This window comes from Danio rerio, chromosome 24 (assembly GCF_049306965.1).
Source record: "Danio rerio strain Tuebingen ecotype United States chromosome 24, GRCz12tu, whole genome shotgun sequence".
Lineage (NCBI taxonomy): Eukaryota > Metazoa > Chordata > Actinopteri > Cypriniformes > Danionidae > Danio > Danio rerio.
In genome coordinates this window covers 3,431,468-3,452,166 of record NC_133199.1, presented here as the reverse complement: position 1 = coordinate 3,452,166, position 20,699 = coordinate 3,431,468, and the positions used below count along the sequence as shown (strand labels likewise).

Sequence of the window (20,699 nt, the reverse complement as noted above, 5' to 3'; positions counted from 1 at the left end):
ACAAATCTAGTGAAATTGTATTCCTATCGCAGAATGAAAACAATATCTCAATGCTCGATTTTTCCAATATTGTGTATCTCTAGTTGGTTGGTTGATTGGTGGGGTGGTTTGATGGTTTAGTTGTCAGGTCGGTTGGTCGGTTGGTTGGTTGATTGGATGATTGACTGATTGTTTGGTTGATTGCTTTAACTATCAGTAAAAAAGCAGGGATTTTGGTGTTCAATTACACTTTTTTTGTATGAATTTCAAAGTTGATTCAAAGACATTAGACTTTTTAAAAAAAACTTATCTTACTCTGTTGTGCCCTTAAGATTTTTATTTGCATTTTCAAATTGTATGCGTAACATTTGTAATTGTGATTCAAAAATATGTATAAAAATTGGTGGATGGAAACATCTATATTGTTTCGTTTCTAAAATTAAAAACAAAAACTTTGTAAAAGTTTCAAAAGACAATTTTTTTAAAGACGATTAGCAAATCACATATTTCATATGTTGTTACAAGTCCCAACTTTTGTGAAATGGGAGTAGTAAAAAAACTTACTGTACATCTTAATGACCACAGTCTGTGTAAGCAAATGAAAATATAATGTTCACATTCTTGGTTGTCAGTAAGGTGGATTATTTTGAATTATTGCTCCCCGTACATGATGATGAGCAAGTGGTATCATTTATCAGATTTTTCCACCGCTTCTTTTTTTAGTTTAATAAAAACATGTCCTCAGAAATATGGTTAAAATCAAATATTCTTAGAATGTTCACACATTAATCGCACGCATACAAACACACACACACACACACACACACACACACACACACAGGCTGTACATATAAATGTGCAAATGGACCAACATTTTAGAAATGAGCTATAAGACGCAAGTTATTTCCCTTTATGCTTAGAGGCAGTGTGACTCTGATTGCATTTTGGCAATCTTATTGAAGGTTAAGTTTTGAGCTGGACATTATTATTTTATCCACAAATCAGTTTTTGTAAGTTTATACAAATATGCGCAACATGACAGGAATAACATTAACTTTATAAACATGATCCAAAGATATTTGAATATCTGAAACATCGACGTTATCATCACACGAATGAAGTATATTACATAATACCGAAGATCATATTAAAATATGTTATATTTGCATTGCGCTGGCACGGTGGCTCAGTGGTTAGCACTGTCACCTCACAGCTAAGAAGGTCTTTGGTTCGAGTTCCAGCTTGGCCAGTTGGCATTTCTGTGTGGAGTTTGCATGTTCTCCCCGTGTTGGTGTGGGTTTCGTCTGGGTGCTCCGGTTTCCCCCAAATTCCAAAGACATGCGCTATTTTTGTTTGATGAATGGTGACAAAAGTCGTAATGATCTTAAGCTTTTAAAAGGTAGTTTGAATAGTCTGAATGTATATTAAAGTAATGCGTCATTCACAGTTTATTTGTTAACATTTCAGTGTTAACATTAGCTCTGATTATTGAAGCAAGTCGTGTAGTTTGTCAAAGCACGCTAGTCTTATTTTATTTATTTGCTTCTTTTTAATCACGCTGACATGTGGCGTCTATACAGCACAGTCACGGCAATAAAACCACCACAACATCAACCAATCAAACAGTGACCCCACAGAATCGCAAGTCCTGCGGTCACAATATTAAAGAAGAAAAATCAGTGGGTCACGACAGTTTACTCATTGGTTAAGACCAAAACGATTCGTCTGGTGTCATTCACAACAATTCATTTATTTTCACTTAAGTTTAATGAGCTGCGTCCTTTCATGTTCTGACGGCTCTCGCGGGATAAACACTGAAACCCGCCACCCAGCAGACGTTCACGGCGCTTCGTATAGAAACAGGAAAACTGAAGAGCGCTTCTGCATTAGTTTCAAGGGTTTCTGGTCGGCAGATGTTCACAGTGTGACGTGCAATGTCCTCCGTTTGATTTTTCTCACTTTTATTGACGCGGTGGAACGTCTTGGGTGTAGTTTTGTCCGCAGCGGGACACTAAGAACAGAAGCCGCTTCTCAGAAAGTCCTTAAGGCACTGCTGTTCAGAAAAGTGCATTCATCCTACCAGCTGGACTCACTGTTTGACAGGCCATGTCTTAGTTCTCAAAGAGGCCTTTTTGGTTATTACCTGTCATGTCGTGTGTAAAAATCCCTATGTAATGCCCCTAAATGAGCAGTTTTCTGTATTTTGTGATTCACTTTGTTAAACTGTAGAGTTGAATTTTTAATGTCAAAAGTCGACAGAGCAAAGATCAAGGTCCCATAATGCAAAAAAACACCCTTAAAGGTTCAAGAAACCCTCAATACTTTGAGATTTTAACAGATTTGTGTGTGTTGAGCATCAGTTAAGACAACGTTAGCACACGTCAGCTTTAATTGTGGGGAAAACTGGATAATCTTGAGTTTTTGTCAGCTACTTTCATCTTTCTGGTTTAAAATAATTTTTGGGGCAGGATTGAATCAATGACGTAAAGCAAATCTGCAAGTGATGTGATGGCGTGTCAGTTTCTCTGAGTTTCCTTATACTTAACTTAAATTCCAGTTTCCTTATCCTATGAGAAGAGTCTACTTCTTAATAATTTATGAGAGCACATGGTTTCTGAAGGCAAGGCAGATCTGCCAAGCTGTGAGACCCAATGACTGGGTAAAACTGTGTCCGTGGACAGTATTTAGCCATTTATGAACGGTCAAATGTGTTTGTTTTCATGATTCACAGGGTTTGTTGCATGTTTTCCCCCCCAATGCTGTCTGGGCCGATACAGCAAAGCTTCTTTATTTTGTGCAGCAAGCATTTTTGTGGGGAGAGCTGTATGAGATATAGAGAATGGCGGACATTGTAAGTAAAGCGCTTATGAAGCATTTTTGGAAAAAAATCGGAGGTAGATTTAATCTGAAAGAGGGGGGTTTCATGACCCTTTAAGGTGTTTGTGTGTTTATAAAGATTTTCTGAAAAAATTACTGTCACAGTTTACTTTAAGGAAATCCTAAGATAAGTTTTTATCTGAACATTTAATAATAAAAAGTTATATAAAACCTTGCACCTCCCACATCCTTTATTTAGCTGCAATGACTTCTGGGACTTCTAGAGTGAGTACTGCACTCAAATCATCATCAATGCGTCCTCAATATCAGGAATACTTCAGGGTTCTGTCACGCATCCTCTGTTCTTGTGGTCTTGAGCTTTGGGACTTAACTTTGGCTGTTAACAATGATGTTACACAAGGATGCAAGATCGGTTAAGAATGCATATTAGGAAACAGCCTGTATACCTGGACGGGGCCTGTACACACTTTGCGTAAGAGACAGATGTGAACTCGTTGGAGTCCATCAGAACCTTTTAACAGTATCAGAAATCATTTCCAAAAGCTGTAACTGGGGTGGTATCTTTTTAAAGAGTACACTTTTGTACTTGTAAGGTACCAATATGAAAACTATAGATGCAATATAGATACTGATTTTTTAGATTAATTATATTTGTTAGTTCATTGTTTTGTCCATCTTCAGGCATTTTTGTAGAACAGTTCAAGAAAAGTAGTTTGCAGAGGTGCGTGTGTGGCGAAATGCATGATTTGCAATCAACCATGCTCTCACTTGTTTTAATTACCTTGTCACTTTCAAAAGAACTCTTAATTGCTCCCATATTGGTGTTGCAGTGCTGAATGTTTGCAGTTGTAGTGTTGTGCATCAAGGCCTCTGCACGCTTTCAACTACAGATGGATTTGTAGCACTGGGTGACTGTCTGTCAGGGAATGACTGGACTCTTACGAACCAGGCAATAAAGATCACATTTTTAAATAGATCTGAAGGGAATGTGTACATTATCGACACGATATGGAAAATTGGTGTAATGCCTGTTTTTGATTATTCAGTGAATGCACACTTTACAAGTGAAGAAATGAGAATATAATAATAGTTTTGTGCAATATCTCTAAAAATATACGGTTGAACTCAAAATTATTAGCTCACTGGTAAATTTTTTTCAAATGTCTCCCAAATAATGTTTAACAGCAAGAAATTTTTCACAGTATTTCTTATATTTTTCTTTTTTCTTTTGGAGAACTCTTATTTGTTTTATGTCGGCTAGAATAAAAGCAGTTTTAAATTTTTTTGTAACCATTTTGAGGTCAATATTATTAGCCCCTTTAAGCTTTATTTATTTTCAGTTTAATATTTTTCAATTTCCCAAAATACCCTAGTTAAGCCTTTAAATATCACTGTAAGCTGAACACTAGTAATTTTAAATATATGTAGTAAAATATTATGTTCCGTCATCATGGCAAAGATAAAACAAATTAGTTATTGAAATTAGTTATTAAAACTATTATAAATGTGTGGAAAAAATCTTTCCATTAAACAAAAACTGGTGAATAAAAATATTCAATGGGGCGAATAATCCTGTCTTCAACTGTATCTGTTATTTCTCTTGTTTTTTTATGTTTTCATCATCATCTTTATATGTTTACTAAATATTACTCAGTTTTATGTACAGCACTTTGGTCACTCTTGTGGCTTTTTGTAAATGTGCTTCATAAATAAATTAACTTTTATTATTTAACAGTCTTTGGGGAATAAATTGGCACAAGCCCTAACATTGAACACATTTACATGGACACCAATAATCTTATTTTAATACAATTAACACAATACCCATGGTAGTTTAAGAGTCTACTATGTAAACAGCGATTTTTGATTACCTCAATCTGATTTAGGTTATAATATTAAACAGAAATGGAATAAAGACAAGTGGAGTATGCTGATCTTAGTGGCATTATTGAAGTGCATTACAGACATGCAAACACTGCAATTAAACATACTGTCATATAAGACCTTCGCCAAGTTTTACTACTGAATATTTCACTCACACACCGCGCTATACTCTGCACCTAACGAGTCAGTGAAGGACCACAGACTCCTGCATTGAGAAATGCGGAGGTTTTTTTCCCCCATACGGCGTGCTGTATCAAACTCCATTACAACAACACTCTTCCAGCAGTTTATTCTCGCATGCAATATCTCGTTTGTCATGGGGGCATGCATGAAATGTTCCTGAATGAAAGTGACAGCACCAAACTGAAGTTAAAGTCAACAAATAAAAAAATGAGCACCTGAAATAACATTAAACTTTGGGGGAAATGTGGATATCGCAGTGGCGCAATGACGTTAATCGAATTATGTGCTATAACATGTAGAACAGGATTATGAAAGGAACACCCAAAATACCACCCATGTATACCCCCTTATCATATATTGTCCTATTCAGATTAAGACAAATAATTCGATTACTGATGTCCATGTAAACGTAGTCATTGTGTCTACACTGAATTCAAGCGGAGTGACACATAACGGCAAAACAACAACTGTATAATGACTGTACTGGATATGATTCCTCAACAGTGATTTCTTTATTTATTTCTGACATACTCCAAGGACTTGCGCCACTTCTTACGTGAAGGAGAGATTGATTTTGGTTTTGTTGTGTCTTGCGTGGACTGTTATTATTATTAGCTGATTTAAGCAAGAGAGAGACATCGGTTATGTCTGGTAATGGCGTGGTGTAAGATAAGATTATTTCAGACACATGAAGGAGTCTGGCATTGGAGCTTCACAACATTGGAAAAGATATCATGAAAAAAAGCCACGTTTCTCCTAATTTAGCAGTGGCTCAGACTTTGAGAATGACCCAACTAACATCTTCTTAAAATACACTGAAAATTAAAAATGCTGGCTTCCATACAATAGATTTGTTTGGGGAAAATATGAAGTAATTAAGTTATTTTTTTTTAGTTTTTAGAAATGCAAGTGGATTGAAGATAAAACAATTTTTACAGACTTTTCTATATATCATTTCTTATATTATTTCAAACTACCAAAATGTCAATAAAAGTCACTTTGTTAAACTGTAGAGTTGAGTTCTCAACATCAAAAGTGGACAGAGCAGAGATCAACATCCCATAATGCAACTCACCACAGCAAATAAAAACAAAACACTTGTGAATCACAAAATACAGAAACAGTTAATTAACAGATCTTTTTTACAGTATACTTGTGAAAGTCTCTGACACGTTTATGCTCATGACGTCAAACCCTCAACCCCTGGGCTGTTCGCTCTGGATGCCGGATGTCCTGAGTGGTTGTGAATGAAGCCGAGGTGTTTCTCAGTGTTTGCTTACTGACCCATACCAAAGTGTGCTTATTAAAACTGTAAGCCTAATCACTAACGGCACAAACTGCTTCGTTTCAGGTAACATTGGTGTCTGTAAAATACATGTGTGGGAAAAGTAAAGGCCCAAATAATCCCGTGAAGTCATTTGTTTTTACTTAGGAGCAGAAAGTCATTTGAAAAAGCTTAGTTAGCAAAACATCCCAACCATTTAAATGGAAATATTTAATCCTAGACCACAAAACCAATTATATTTGTATTTATGATATATAGGTATATTATAGCAACAGTCAAAAATACCTTGTATGGGTTAAAGTTATAGATTTTTTTTTTTAGAGTTATTATACTTTACTGAATTGGTAGGTGCAGAGAATAGTGTCAAACAGTCATGCGTGTATGACTAATTCTGTCTCGTATAGTATCATAACGGTGTTTAAATGTACTGCACTTCAACATCGCAACTAAAATAGAAATACTCCACGTTTTAAATCGATTGGCATGTTAAATATTAGCATATCTAAAGTGCTTTTGCATTGTGTGGTAATATCCATGATTCATTTTTGTTGTGGCAATTGTAGCAGCGTCTGCTTGGAAATAAATAACTTCGTTGAACTTTGGAAAAACAATGTGTCGAGCCGAGGCCAGCCTGGGTTGCCAGGTTAATCCTGCCTCCAATCTTCAATGCTAATTTGACCCTCACACTCCATCATGCTAACCTCACAACTCACAAGGCAACTTTTCACCTCTTCATGATTTAATCTCGCAAGATCTTGTAACACGACATCTCGTCACACCGCTAATTTCGACGTTTGCCGTTTTGGACTTTAACAACAGGTTTTACTAAACAGCGAACGTAGTTAAACTTAAAACGACTCTGATATGAGAATGAAGTCACATCCAGTAGTCAGGTGAGATTTGTTCACGGACTTCACCAGTGTTAACATCTTGATGATTCTGTGGGTCTCGTCTATCAAATCTGAGCTTTATATTGTATTCTCTATTGGATTCGAGTCAGGTGATTGTCTGGGCCATGCTACAGCTTGATTTTCTTCCTCTGAAAGCAGTTGAAAGTCTCCTTGGCTGTGTTTTGGATCATTGTCTTGCTGAAATGTCCACCCTGGTTTGATCTTCATTCTCCTTCTAATGTAGATGTTGGACTGAAACAGCTGATAGTTACACTGGGGAAGGGCAGAGGCTTGCTGAAGAACTACTGACAGATTTCTGCTGTCTGGGCTTTCACTGCCTTTCTACACCTTCCTCTCTTCATGTGTTCAATACCTTTTCCCTGTGTCATTTCATTTTATTACACAGAACTTCATTTGTAAAAGAATTAGTTTTGTTTCCTTTGCATACATGGATTTCTTTGGTTGTTACCAACATCCACTGAAAGTCAGCAGCATCTTTAGAAGTATGTTTTCTGAGAAAAATTGTGACGTTCAATACCGATTTCCACCCTTGTATATCCATATCTAGACTTGAGATGTTTTTGGCGTCACTCGCACAATTAAATGCATTTATACTAATGAATGAAGAACATCAGATGTGTAAGTTAGAGTGAATGAAGCGATGCTAATGTTCTCTTTACATTTGATGTGAACCCCAGCATCAGTGATTTGGGTCAGTTCAGATCCTTCACTCTACACATCACACCAGTCACACACTCATTTTCCTCATTCACCCCCGACAGACCCGCTGTCCCACCGCTGCCTTTCAGTGGCATCTGTTTCATTCAGGATATTGAGTTTCACCCCAGCAAACCTGGTACCTCCGAGTCTAGGCTTCATGCCAAATCTCATTAGTACCTCAAGAGCGCTATCAGGCAGAAACGCTTATTAAGTGCAGATTTGTTTCTGCGCCGGCTCATCTGGTGACACTAGTCCTCGCTGACCCTCATGAGCCACACTCTTTACCTCACATGACTTATCAACTCACTCCAAGGGTAAATGAAAGTATGCTGCGAGGTCAGAGCCAGTCCCATCTGGAGATACTGTGAGGTTAATGCGCACAGATGGAATAAAGGCAATGCATTCAAATCTGCTTATGGACACACTTTGCCTATATATATGGCTGGATTAAGACTTGATGCTGACATGTTGTATGGTTTTAGTGTATCTTGAAGGAAGATGTGACCTTTCACACCATTTCTGAGGCAAAGCAAATAGTTTTTTGTAGTCATAAGTCATAAAAAGGGTCGTATCGGAGCTGTGAAGGATAGCATTAGTGTTTTTGCCATACAAAAACAAGAAAACGCATCGCTATGAAGGTCTGATCCCGTTATCTCCGGTGTTCTCTTTAATATGATTTGTGTATGAGTGTGTATGAGTGTGTGTTTGTTGGTTTCTTGGACGGTTCTTTGTTACCTGGACCTCATTATTTCCCAGAAGAAGGGCCCTTAAGCTGAAGGGGTTTGACACAGTTACAGCAGCAGAGACTCCTGTAATTCCCTCTGACGGCACGAGTCGCAGTTTAGCTCTACTTGGATGTTTTGTTTTGCGATTGAACAAAACCTTGAGAAAACAAAGGAGGAATTTTAACATTTGCCATTTTAAATTCTGTGGATATGGGTTGTCTGTTTTATAGTCTGTTCATTTGGGTAAATAAACTGCTGAAACCCAGTATAATGTTATTTTATATACACTCTTAGAAACATCAGGTGCGCAGGCTGTCTGTAAGGCTGTACTATTTTAAAAGGTACATGCTTTTACCTAAAGGGTCCAGATTGATTCCTTAGAGGTTGTACTATTATACTGTAAGGTATCAATATTGCCTCTATGCTGTCTACCCTAATAAAAATGCATATTCTAATCTTTCAATTTTGGCCTTCGTTCCAGACAGAGATGGCATTTTAAGGTAACAGAAATGTATATGTTAAATAACGCTCTGTAAACTCAAAGGTTCTGTTCTGATTTGTGTCAGTGTGGACTGAGGCTTTCAAAAATGATGTGTTTATAGTCGTTGATCAGTTCAGCTTAAATGGTGGATGACACTTTACTGCAGTTGTTCCGGATGCTCTCTGTTTTGACAGCATTGCTAAAGCTTAATGTCAGGTTGTTTTTTTTCCAAATTCCTTTTCTTCAAAGGACACTGAAGATTTACTCAAAGCTGTTGTTTTGGCTATATTCTCTCTCACTTTTGCAACTTTATAACCCTGTGTTATTTGATGTATGCGGTATATAAACTATATTGCTAATGTTATGTTTTATGAGCTGCACATTTGAAAGTAAATGTGTGTGTGTTAGCGTAGGGTTTTGGGGGTATAAAAAGATCCCTGTCTGTGTTAGCGGTAGTTATGTGTTGGAGAGAATAAAGTGTGTTAGAAATAAGAAGAACTGTTGTAGTGTTTTAACTAGACATTGGTTGAAAGAAGCGGCGGAGTAAGCTGTTAGCGCTAATTGTTTATCTTTAACAGTAGGACTGGCAGTAAGTAGCTTGAAAGCTAGTACAGCATCTGGAAGCTCCATTTTAAACTTACTTGCGTATCCTGTTGTATCGACGTTCGAACTCAACAATGTAGTCCACCGTAGAAACACCACTTCTTCTTGTGATCTGATCAAAGTCTGTGTGTGTAGGCTTCGTACTGTCGATCTTTTTCTTCTTTTAAAAACAGAGTCCAATTTTTCTGTTAGTGTTTGCATATCAATGTCAGCATTCAAATCATGCGCTGGTATTTCCAGTGTGCTGTTTCTTGTTCTGCCTGTTTGTTACGAGGTAACTGCCAAAGCTTGTTTCTTTTTGTCCAGGTCTGTGACGTGTCTCTAAGTTTCAATCTCATTTTTCCAACTTTCATAAGCTGTTTTCTCATCAAACAATGGCAGATTTTTGTAATTCCCAGTAGCAGTCATCCTCTGCTACCAATGTTAAGTTAAATCACTACAGCTAAAAGTTTTGACGTCATTGAATTCAGGTGTTCCAATCACTTTCACAGCCACAGGTGAATAAAATCAAGCACCTCAGCATGCAGATGCTTCTACAAACATTTATGGAAGCACTCAGCAGCTCAGGGAATTCAAGCATGGTACCACGAGCCACCTGTGCTTCATTCAAAACTCCTCTTTCCTCACTACTAAATAGTCCACGGTCATATGTTAACAGTGTTTTAACAACGTTGAAGCAATTGAGAGCAACAGCAACTTAGCCACCGAGTGGTAGGCCATGTAAAAACCACAGAGCGGGGTCAACACATGCTGAGGTGCACAGTAAGAAGTCACCAACCTTCTGCAGAGTCAAAATGCAGACCTCCAAACTTCATGTGGCCTTCAGATTAGCTCAAATACAGTGTGTAGAGAGCTTCAGGAATGGATTTCCATGGCCTTACATTACCAAAAGCATGGGGTGCTGTGATGGAGGGGGGATTATGTTCTGGGGTTGTTCTTCATGATTAAGCATGGCTCCTTAGTTCCAATCAAATTAACTTTTTAGTGCTTTAGCAAACTGCACAAAGACATTCTGGACAATTTCAAGCTCCCAACCCTCTGGAAACAGTTGTGGGGAAAACCCTTCGTGCCACCGACTGACATAAAGACATGAATGAGGGGTTTGGGTTGGAGGAATTGGGCTGGCCTGCACAGAGGCCTGACCTCAACCCGACTGAACACCTTTGATGAATTGTAGCGCAAACTGTACACCATGCCTTCTCATCCAACATCAGCCTGAACTCACACATATGTTAATAAGAATAGTGAAAAATCCCCACAAACACAGCCCTTAACCTTTCCAGAAGAGTTAAATCTGTTATAACAGCAAATGCAGAGGCGAATTAAATCTGGCATCTAAAACTTCAATAAAGTTTCATGTTGTTCATAAATCTTAAGGTTTTCTTATAGAATGCATTATACATATAATTTTAGGAATCTTAAAGCAGCATTTTACCCTGAATATATCATATTTTCATGCAAAAATGCTCTAAATGATGGAAAAAATTGTAAGAAATGTTGTCAATGATTTAGAGAAAAACAAAAACACTATAAATAGTAGTTTAAATTGTACTTCTCTTTATTTTTTCCGCTGCTGTATATACAAGTGAAGTCTGAATTATTAGCCTTCCTGAATTATTATCCCTGCTGTATATTTATTCACCAATTTCTGTTAAACTGAGAGATTTTATTTCAACACATTTATTATCATAATAGTTTCAATATCTTATTTCTAACAACTGATTTCTTTTATCTTTGCCATGATGACAGTACATAATATTTGACTAGATATTTTTTAAGACGCTAGTATTCAGCTTAAAGTGACATTTAAAGGCCTAACTAGGTTAATTAGGTTAAAGTTAGGGTTATTAGTGAAGTCATTGTATTACAGTGGTTTGTTATATAGACAATCAAAAGCTTATATTGCCCAAAGGGGCTGATAATATTGACTTTTAAAAAAATAATAATAATAACTGCTTTTATTCTAGCCACAATAAAGCAAATCAGACTTTTTTCAAAAAATATTATTGGAAATACTGTGTAGAAAATCCTTGCTCTGTTAAACATCATTTGGGAAATATTAAATAAAAGAAATACACTGACTTCAACTGTATGAATGATGTATTTGAAGCAGCATCATTATACCATTGCACCTTAAAAAGTCTTTATTCTGTTGTCTAGATTTGCTGTAATCCGTCATGTGCACTGACAGCTGTGCGTGTGCTTTGCCTGAGCTAGAGAGCGAGCAGTGATTGGGTTCTGAGTTAGTGTGCTGGTTAACCAGGACTCAGATCTGCTGTTCTGTTGACTGTGGGAACGAATGATTCAGGCTTGCGGGATGTCGGACCGAGGAGTTCTCTGAAGTCCAGGAACTTTCAGTGACTCTCACAAGGGAATATTGAAAGACTAACATAAGACAAAGATGTAACTTGTGCACAGTGACCCAGAAAACACTAGCAGCAATACACAGCAATCCAGGGGTTTTCTAGGATGCTTGGAAGTTAATTGAAATGTTTAGCAAAGAAATAAAAAATAAACTAAAAATCTACAGTTGAAGTCAGAATTATTAGCCCCCTTGAATTATTAGCCCCCCTTTTATTTTTTTCTTTCTAACTTGTTTAACGGAGAGAAGATTTTTTTGAACACATTTCTAAACATAATAGTTTTAATAACTCATCTCTAATAACTGATTTATTTTCTCTTTGCCATGATGACAGTAAATAATATTTGACTAGATATTTTCCTAGACACTTCTACACAGCTTGAAGTGACATTTAAAGGCTTAATTAGATTAACTAGGCAGGTTAGGGTTAGGCAAGTTATTGTATAATGATGGTTTGTTCTGGAGACTATCAAAAAAAAGTTTTAATTTGTCCCTAAAATGGTGTTTAAAAAATTAAAAACTGCTTTTATTCTAGCCGAAATAAAACAAATAAGACTTTTTCCTGAAGAAAAAAAATTATCAGACATACTGTGAAAATTTCCTTGCTCTGTTGAAAATCCTTTGGTAAATATTTAAAAAAATAAAATAAAATTCTGACTTCAACTATATATTAAAATTAATAATAGTAACACAAAGTATCTATTAGTACAAACAGTGTAGCATTAGTAAAAAAAGAAAAAACACATCTAAGAATTCTAAAATATGTGAAAATGTTATTTTATATATATATATATATCTGAATGCAAATCACCATCATTTATAATTTACGTTGCGTGGGTGTTGAGATCCCGATCTTTTAATGATTAATCGTGTAGCTTACACTGAATGCATTAATGCAGGCTAAACAAGCAGTGACAGAAAACACCTTTAATTACGTAAGAAACTCACCACATCCCGAATAACCCACCACAACTTCTTCCATCATCATTATATTTTACACGAGAGGCGATCTCTTTGTGATCGTTACAAATTTCAGATTAATCTACCAGTAAAAAAAAAAATGTTTATCTGCAGGTCACGTGTGTTCTGAACCGTGCGTTGTGATCCATAAGAATCAGGGATCAACTGTGATATGTTATACCCCAAAGAAGTCAAATTTAGGGCAAAACGGCAAGTATTTTCTGTCATTTTTTAATATTGCACAAATATTTGCAGTATGATTGGAATTTCAAATATTGTAGGTAGTTTCAGACAGATGTCCTGCACTCATTTTATTAGATTAATAAGTGTTTGTGAGCTTTAAGATACAGTAAGCCATATATAAAAGTACTATCATTGACTAATGTAAAACGAGAGCCTTCTGAAGGGAAAACCACATGGACGTGAAGTGCAGCCAAAAGCCTAAAACAATTACTGTGTTCAAGTGCAGCTCTAATAAAAGACACCTTTTGCTTTTCTCTCTATGACAAAAAAGGCAATAATGAAATCCTGGAAATTGTCATTTTCAATAACTTCCACCAAAGCAAACTTTTCTTTAGGTTGACTATTGGTGTCACAGGCTTGGGACACTTGTTTGGGATGTTGTGTTCCGTCTCGTAGGTCATTTATATAATATGATCTAATGAATAATGTGATGAGTGTTTGTGCTTTGTCTTGCGTGAGAGCTGAATTCATGTCTCCATTTCTCCCGGGTCACCCGAAGGGTGCGGGTCTTTGCCAGCACTTAATCAAAACTGAAAATGAATGTTGACTGATTAGGTTACTTTCAGACTGAGACTCAATTAGGGTGTGCTAATTGTCCCTTCTTATGTGAGAATCTTTTTGGGGAAAGCAAGGGAGGGCCGGGGTCAAATTGTCTCCGGGTTGGAAACGGGTCTTGAACGTGTTGTGAAACTTTTTTTTGTTGACTTGGACTCCTGAAACGTGATGGTGGTCTGGTGATACAACATTATTATAAGATGATTTATTCTGTAAAACCTAAATACATTTTAAATTCAATTGAATTAAACTGAATAAGCTCAATTTAGTTTAGGTTTTAGTTTTGTTTTAATTTGTAATTAAATAAGAATTTATTAGATATTTTTAATTTAATATTTCATTTAATTTGATAATAGTTTCTGTTAACGTAATAATGTTTTTTTTAACAGTTTTTAGGAGTAAAACATTTAATTTTTATGCATTGTGGTTAGTTTTGCATTAAAGTTTGATTTCCTTTTTATTTTAATTAGCTTTGTTTTTATTCATTTATTTTTGTTTTTGGTTTGTTGATTGGTATTTTGTATTTATTTTGTCTTTTTTAAATTCTGTTTCATTAGTTTAATCTTCATTTGATTGATCTGTTTTATTTATCTTATTTTTGTTTTATATATATATATATATATATATTTTTTTTTTGTGTTTCATATTATGATGATTCAATTTGTATTTGTTTTTATTTTAGACTTTTCATGTTTTATTGTTATTGTTATAATTTTTTGTTGTTTTATTATTTTTTTATTTTGTTATTTGTAATTTACTTGCATACAAACATACATGCGTTAATAATATGATATAATATAATATAATATAATGTCATGTAATATAATATAATATTTGCATTGTTTGATTTTAAGTTGTATTTTCTTTTTTAATTTTTATTTTATTTTGTGTTTAATTTTGATTTATTTAGTTTGATTTGTTTTCTGTTCTGTTTGTTTAGTCTTATTCATATTGTCATGCTTTTAACTATTATTATTTTTTATTTAGATTTACTTTGTTTGGTTTGTGTTTGAGTAGCTTTATTTCATTATGGTTTACTTTTCATTCTGGTTTAATTATATACCATCTTAATATTATGCATTTGTTTTTGTTTTTTGTTTCATTACTGTGGTTGCTATTTTTATTCATTTATTTAATAACGAATTAATATATTTATTTGTATAATTGTTGTTGCCGTTTTTTACGTTTGCATCGCATCTGTTTTATTTTTATTTTATTATTCATATTTTTTTTTTTTTTATTATTATTTTTATTTATATTTTATGTATATGAGTTTGTTTTGTGGTGTTTAGATCTGTGTTATGTTTTGACTGATCAGTCAAATCCTGTGCTAAATATTATGTTAACAACAAAAGTTGGTGCAAAAATACTGGAAGGATTTTTCTTTTTGAAAAGTTTCTAAACCTGTTCATCTCACCAATATCAGCTTTGCCCGATTATATGTAAAGTCACATCAGATTGACCCTTAATATTAGTCTCCAGCTGTGGGTCTGATATTTCTGCTCTCACATCAGCATTTGTGTTACAATAACAGATCATTACATTCACTAGCAGGTGTTGGAGTTTTGATAATTGTGTTTGGTCAGTGTAATTTTAGTGGAACAAATCAAACCTTCTCAGCTCGTAAGCAGGACACAGCTTGAAAACAGGATGATATATTACTCTTTCAGCCTCTTTACTGGAACCACTGTCTCATACCGAATATCATAATCCTTCTGAAAAGTTACACAACCCCCACCTCAGACTCATTATAATAACAGCACAGAGGCACTCTCATTCAAAACTCACAAGGTACTCACATGGCACGGTAGCTCAGTGGTTAGCACTGTCACGTCACAGCAAGAAGGTTGCTGATTCGAATCCCAGCTTGGTCAATTGGCATTTCTATGTGGAGTTTGCATGTTCTCCCCGTGTTGGCGTGGGAGTCCTCTGGGTGCTGCGGTTTTCCTCACAGTCCAAACACATGCGCTATAGGTGAACTGAATAAAGTAAATTGTAAAGTAAATAGTGTGTGTGTGTGTGTGTGTGTGTGTGTGTGTGTGTGTGTGTGTGTGTGTGTGTGTGTGTGTGTGTGTGTGTGTGTGTGTGTGTGTGTGTGTGTGTGTGTGTGTGTGTGTGTGTGTGTGTGTGTGTGTGTGTGTGTGTGTGTGTGTGTGTGTGTGTGTGTGTGTGTGTGTGTGTGTGTGTGTGTGTGTGTGTGTGTGTGTGTGTGTGTGTGTGTGTGTGTGTGTGTGTGTGTGTGTGTGTGTGTGTGTGTGTGTGTGTGTGTGTGTGTGTGTGTGTGTGTGTGTGTGTGTGTGTGTGTGTGTGTGTGTGTGTGTGTGTGTGTGTGTGTGTGTGTGTGTGTGTGTGTGTGTGTGTGTGTGTGTGTGTGTGTGTGTGTGTGTGTGTGTGTGTGTGTGTGTGTGTGTGTGTGTGTGTGTGTGTGTGTGTGTGTGTGTGTGTGTGTGTGTGTGTGTGTGTGTGTGTGTGTGTGTGTGTGTGTGTGTGTGTGTGTGTGTGTGTGTGTGTGTGTGTGTGTGTGTGTGTGTGTGTGTGTGTGTGTGTGTGTGTGTGTGTGTGTGTGTGTGTGTGTGTGTGTGTGTGTGTGTGTGTGTGTGTGTGTGTGTGTGTGTGTGTGTGTGTGTGTGTGTGTGTGTGTGTGTGTGTGTGTGTGTGTGTGTGTGTGTGTGTGTGTGTGTGTGTGTGTGTGTGTGTGTGTGTGTGTGTGTGTGTGTGTGTGTGTGTGTGTGTGTGTGTGTGTGTGTGTGTGTGTGTGTGTGTGTGTGTGTGTGTGTGTGTGTGTGTGTGTGTGTGTGTGTGTGTGTGTGTGTGTGTGTGTGTGTGTGTGTGTGTGTGTGTGTGTGTGTGTGTGTGTGTGTGTGTGTGTGTGTGTGTGTGTGTGTGTGTGTGTGTGTGTGTGTGTGTGTGTGTGTGTGTGTGTGTGTGTGTGTGTGTGTGTGTGTGTGTGTGTGTGTGTGTGTGTGTGTGTGTGTGTGTGTGTGTGTGTGTGTGTGTGTGTGTGTGTGTGTGTGTGTGTGTGTGTGTGTGTGTGTGTGTGTGTGTGTGTGTGTGTGTGTGTGTGTGTGTGTGTGTGTGTGTGTGTGTGTGTGTGTGTGTGTGTGTGTGTGTGTGTGTGTGTGTGTGTGTGTGTGTGTGTGTGTGTGTGTGTGTGTGTGTGTGTGTGTGTGTGTGTGTGTGTGTGTGTGTGTGTGTGTGTGTGTGTGTGTGTGTGTGTGTGTGTGTGTGTGTGTGTGTGTGTGTGTGTGTGTGTGTGTGTGTGTGTGTGTGTGTGTGTGTGTGTGTGTGTGTGTGTGTGTGTGTGTGTGTGTGTGTGTGTGTGTGTGTGTGTGTGTGTGTGTGTGTGTGTGTGTGTGTGTGTGTGTGTGTGTGTGTGTGTGTGTGTGTGTGTGTGTGTGTGTGTGTGTGTGTGTGTGTGTGTGTGTGTGTGTGTGTGTGTGTGTGTGTGTGTGTGTGTGTGTGTGTGTGTGTGTGTGTGTGTGTGTGTGTGTGTGTGTGTGTGTGTGTGTGTGTGTGTGTGTGTGTGTGTGTGTGTGTGTGTGTGTGTGTGTGTGTGTGTGTGTGTGTGTGTGTGTGTGTGTGTGTGTGTGTGTGTGTGTGTGTGTGTGTGTGTGTGTGTGTGTGTGTGTGTGTGTGTGTGTGTGTGTGTGTGTGTGTGTGTGTGTGTGTGTGTGTGTGTGTGTGTGTGTGTGTGTGTGTGTGTGTGTGTGTGTGTGTGTGTGTGTGTGTGTGTGTGTGTGTGTGTGTGTGTGTGTGTGTGTGTGTGTGTGTGTGTGTGTGTGTGTGTGTGTGTGTGTGTGTGTGTGTGTGTGTGTGTGTGTGTGTGTGTGTGTGTGTGTGTGTGTGTGTGTGTGTGTGTGTGTGTGTGTGTGTGTGTGTGTGTGTGTGTGTGTGTGTGTGTGTGTGTGTGTGTGTGTGTGTGTGAGTGTGTGAATGTGTGTGTGAATGTGTGTGTGAATGTGTGTGTGAATGTGAGAGTGTGTATTGGTGTTTCCAAGTGCTGGGTTGAAGCTGGAAGGGCATTCAATGCACACAAACATATGCTGGAATTGATGGCGGTTCATTCCTAAGCCGGAGGAAAATGAATGGCTGAATGAACAAAGTAGTAGAATTTTTTTATTTCTCGTAGAAACCAGCAATTGTAATATTAACTGCAGAGGAAATCATTCACAAAAATATACATCAAATACATCAGTCAATAACGAAACATTTTTTTTTGCATCTGTAGTTAAGGGGATTTTTTTTGTTGTTAAAAAAAAATAAATAAATATATATATATATATATATATATATATATATATATATATATATATATATATATATAATTTTAAATTTAACACTACAATCTATTTGTTTTCTAGAAAAGTTATCGGCACACTGAAAAAAAATCGTAAATTGGCTCCGTTTTTAAAGGTAACTGATTGCAAACTATTTATATGGGCTGAATTTAAACAAACAATTTAAGTTACATTAAGTAAAGTTACAGTAAGAACATTACTAAATTGAATTTGTTTTTTAAATTCAGCCTATGTAAATTGTTTGCAACTGGTTACCGTAAAAAAATTTGTAAATCCAATGAATCTTTTCTTTCTTTCCAGTGTAATATATTTGATTGTTATATGATTTTTATCATAGTAAAAGTTAAATATTATTCCTAATATTTTACATTTCTTTATATTAAAAAATTATATATATATATATATATATATATATATATATATATATATATATATATATATATATATATATATATATATATATATATATACTCATTAATAAAACTAATTTTAGTGATAATAAAAACAAAAAGTATATATATTCACATTTTTAAGTTTTGGCCATATTTTACACTCAAATTTAAAGAAAACATTTTTATGAATTAATAAAAGATATACTGTTGAAGTCAGAATTATTAGCTTTGAATTTGGTTTTCTGTTTTAAATATTTCCCGAATGATGTTTAACAGAGCAAGGACATTTTCCCAGTTTGTCTGATAATATTTTTTCTTTTGGAAAAACTCTTATTTGTTTTATTTCGGCCAGAATAAAAGCAGTTTTTAATTTTTTAAACCATCCTAAGGTCAATATTATTAGCCTCTTTAAGCTATTTATGTTTCGATAGTCTACAGTACAAACCATTGTTGTACAATCACTTGCCTATCTACAGTTAACCTAATTAACCTAGTTAAGCCTTTAAATGTCTCTTATGTTATGTTAGATCCTGTCTTCCTTGTTTTAATCATGTGACCTTCCCCATGTGCTCCTTTGTTCTGTTTTCCCGCCATGTCGCTATGTTTATCCGTTTCACCTGTGTGCATCCCCTGTGTGTCATTATAGTCATCATGTCCCATGTATTTATAGTCCTGTGTGTCATTCAGTCATTGTCCGGTATTCTCAGTTGTGTCTTGTCGTCACCCCTTGTCGTTCTCGTGTCTCCTGTATTATCGATGTCCTTTCAAGTGAGTGTTTGTAAATAAATCTATGTGTTTTGATAAATCCTGCGATCCTTTTTGCCTTCCTGAGTGAGTCAAGGCGTTCCACTTAAAGCTGTAATGAAGTGTCTTGAAAAATATCTGGTCAAATATTACTGTCATCATGGCAAAGATAAAATAAATCCGTTATTAGAGATGAGTTATTCAAACTATTATTATTGATGAAATGTGTTGATCTTCTCTCCGTTAAACAGAAATTGGGGCAAAATAAACAGAGCTGCTAATAATTCTGACTTCAACTGTACATGTGTGAGGATAGGGACTGACAGATCGCAGCTGTAAATATGTCATAATATTTGTACATTTTGATGAATTTAGCATTTTTTCCTTTTTAATATTTTGACAGAAAAAGGTAATTAATATAGAGGGGTGAACCTACACTGGTCTAAGAGTTCAATTTGGTTATGATTATCATGCCATGGATTCGCATTAATTCGATATCTCAGTGCATTGACTCCATTGATTCCATACACAATTTTATATTTTACTTCACAGCACAAGAAAATCGCATAAATATATTGATATTTATATATTAATTGTAATACAGTTTTGTCTTTTAATACAAACAGTCAGATATATGAACTGCACCTTTAAACGCTCAGCTACATGAACAGAACAACATGAGCAATTATAGCAAATAAACAGATATACATATCCTGCTTGCTTTCTGAGTGTTGTCAAGCGAGTTGTTAAACATCTATGATTAGAGCTTAACAGAATAGGCTGGTGCTGTTCATCAATGAGTGACACTGATAAACTGTAGCGGCGATCACAGCTGATCCATGATAGGCAATTACAGCTGATCCATGATAGACGCGGAAGAGAAAACTCGCTATGCAGACACTCGCTCGTGTCTAGATCCAGAAGTATGGCTGTAACAGCTGAGAGGAAAGCAAACGTCACGCCGGCAGGTCAAAGGTCCACAGTGTGAGAGAGAGAGAGAGAGAAATGGAGTTTACTTTCATTATCTTAATCGCAATAAAATAGGGGCTTCTGCTGTAACTTTTCTGTCAGTGAATGACTTTCCAGCAAGCGCAGTGAATTGTGCACATTTTCTTTGTTTTTAAGCAGTTGGAGTGTTTTAATTACTCACGGGGGCCGCCATCACCATAGTATGCTGTACCGTGACATAGAACACACTGTATGAGATAAATGACGTCAGTACACAATACCCGGTTTTGTTCTATTACTAAAACTGATACTCAATTGTCTGCATCTGCATCGCGGTGCACAGAAGAAACAATTAATTTTGACATCCCTAGTTATTAACACAAACTAAAAAACAAATTAAATCTGCGCATTAATACATGTTTAACATTGGTCCCTAGATAAAAATAAATAAACGTGGCATATTTTATTGTGTATATTGTGTAAGTGTGTATTGTAGTATAATATACCCTAGGGAATATATACAGAAGTATGCAGAAGGACTTTCCATTTTTCAGTAACCTGGGTCAAATGCTTTCGAAGTAAGTTCGTTTGTTCAGTACTATAGTCATT

At 36.3% G+C, this 20,699-nt stretch overlaps 1 protein-coding gene and 1 long non-coding RNA gene across 21 annotated transcripts in view; one reads left to right on the top strand and one right to left on the bottom strand.

Moving 5' to 3' along the window:
• Window positions 1-9,864, bottom strand: part of LOC141380807 (uncharacterized) — a 35,625-nt gene extending 25,761 nt beyond the window's left edge. The window contains exon 1 of the long non-coding RNA XR_012399665.1: window positions 9,627-9,864. This is a non-coding gene — a long non-coding RNA (uncharacterized lncRNA). The remainder of the gene's footprint in view (window positions 1-9,626) is intronic.
• sugct (succinyl-CoA:glutarate-CoA transferase) overlaps window positions 1-20,699 on the top strand; it is a 301,335-nt gene that overhangs the window by 73,574 nt on the left and 207,062 nt on the right.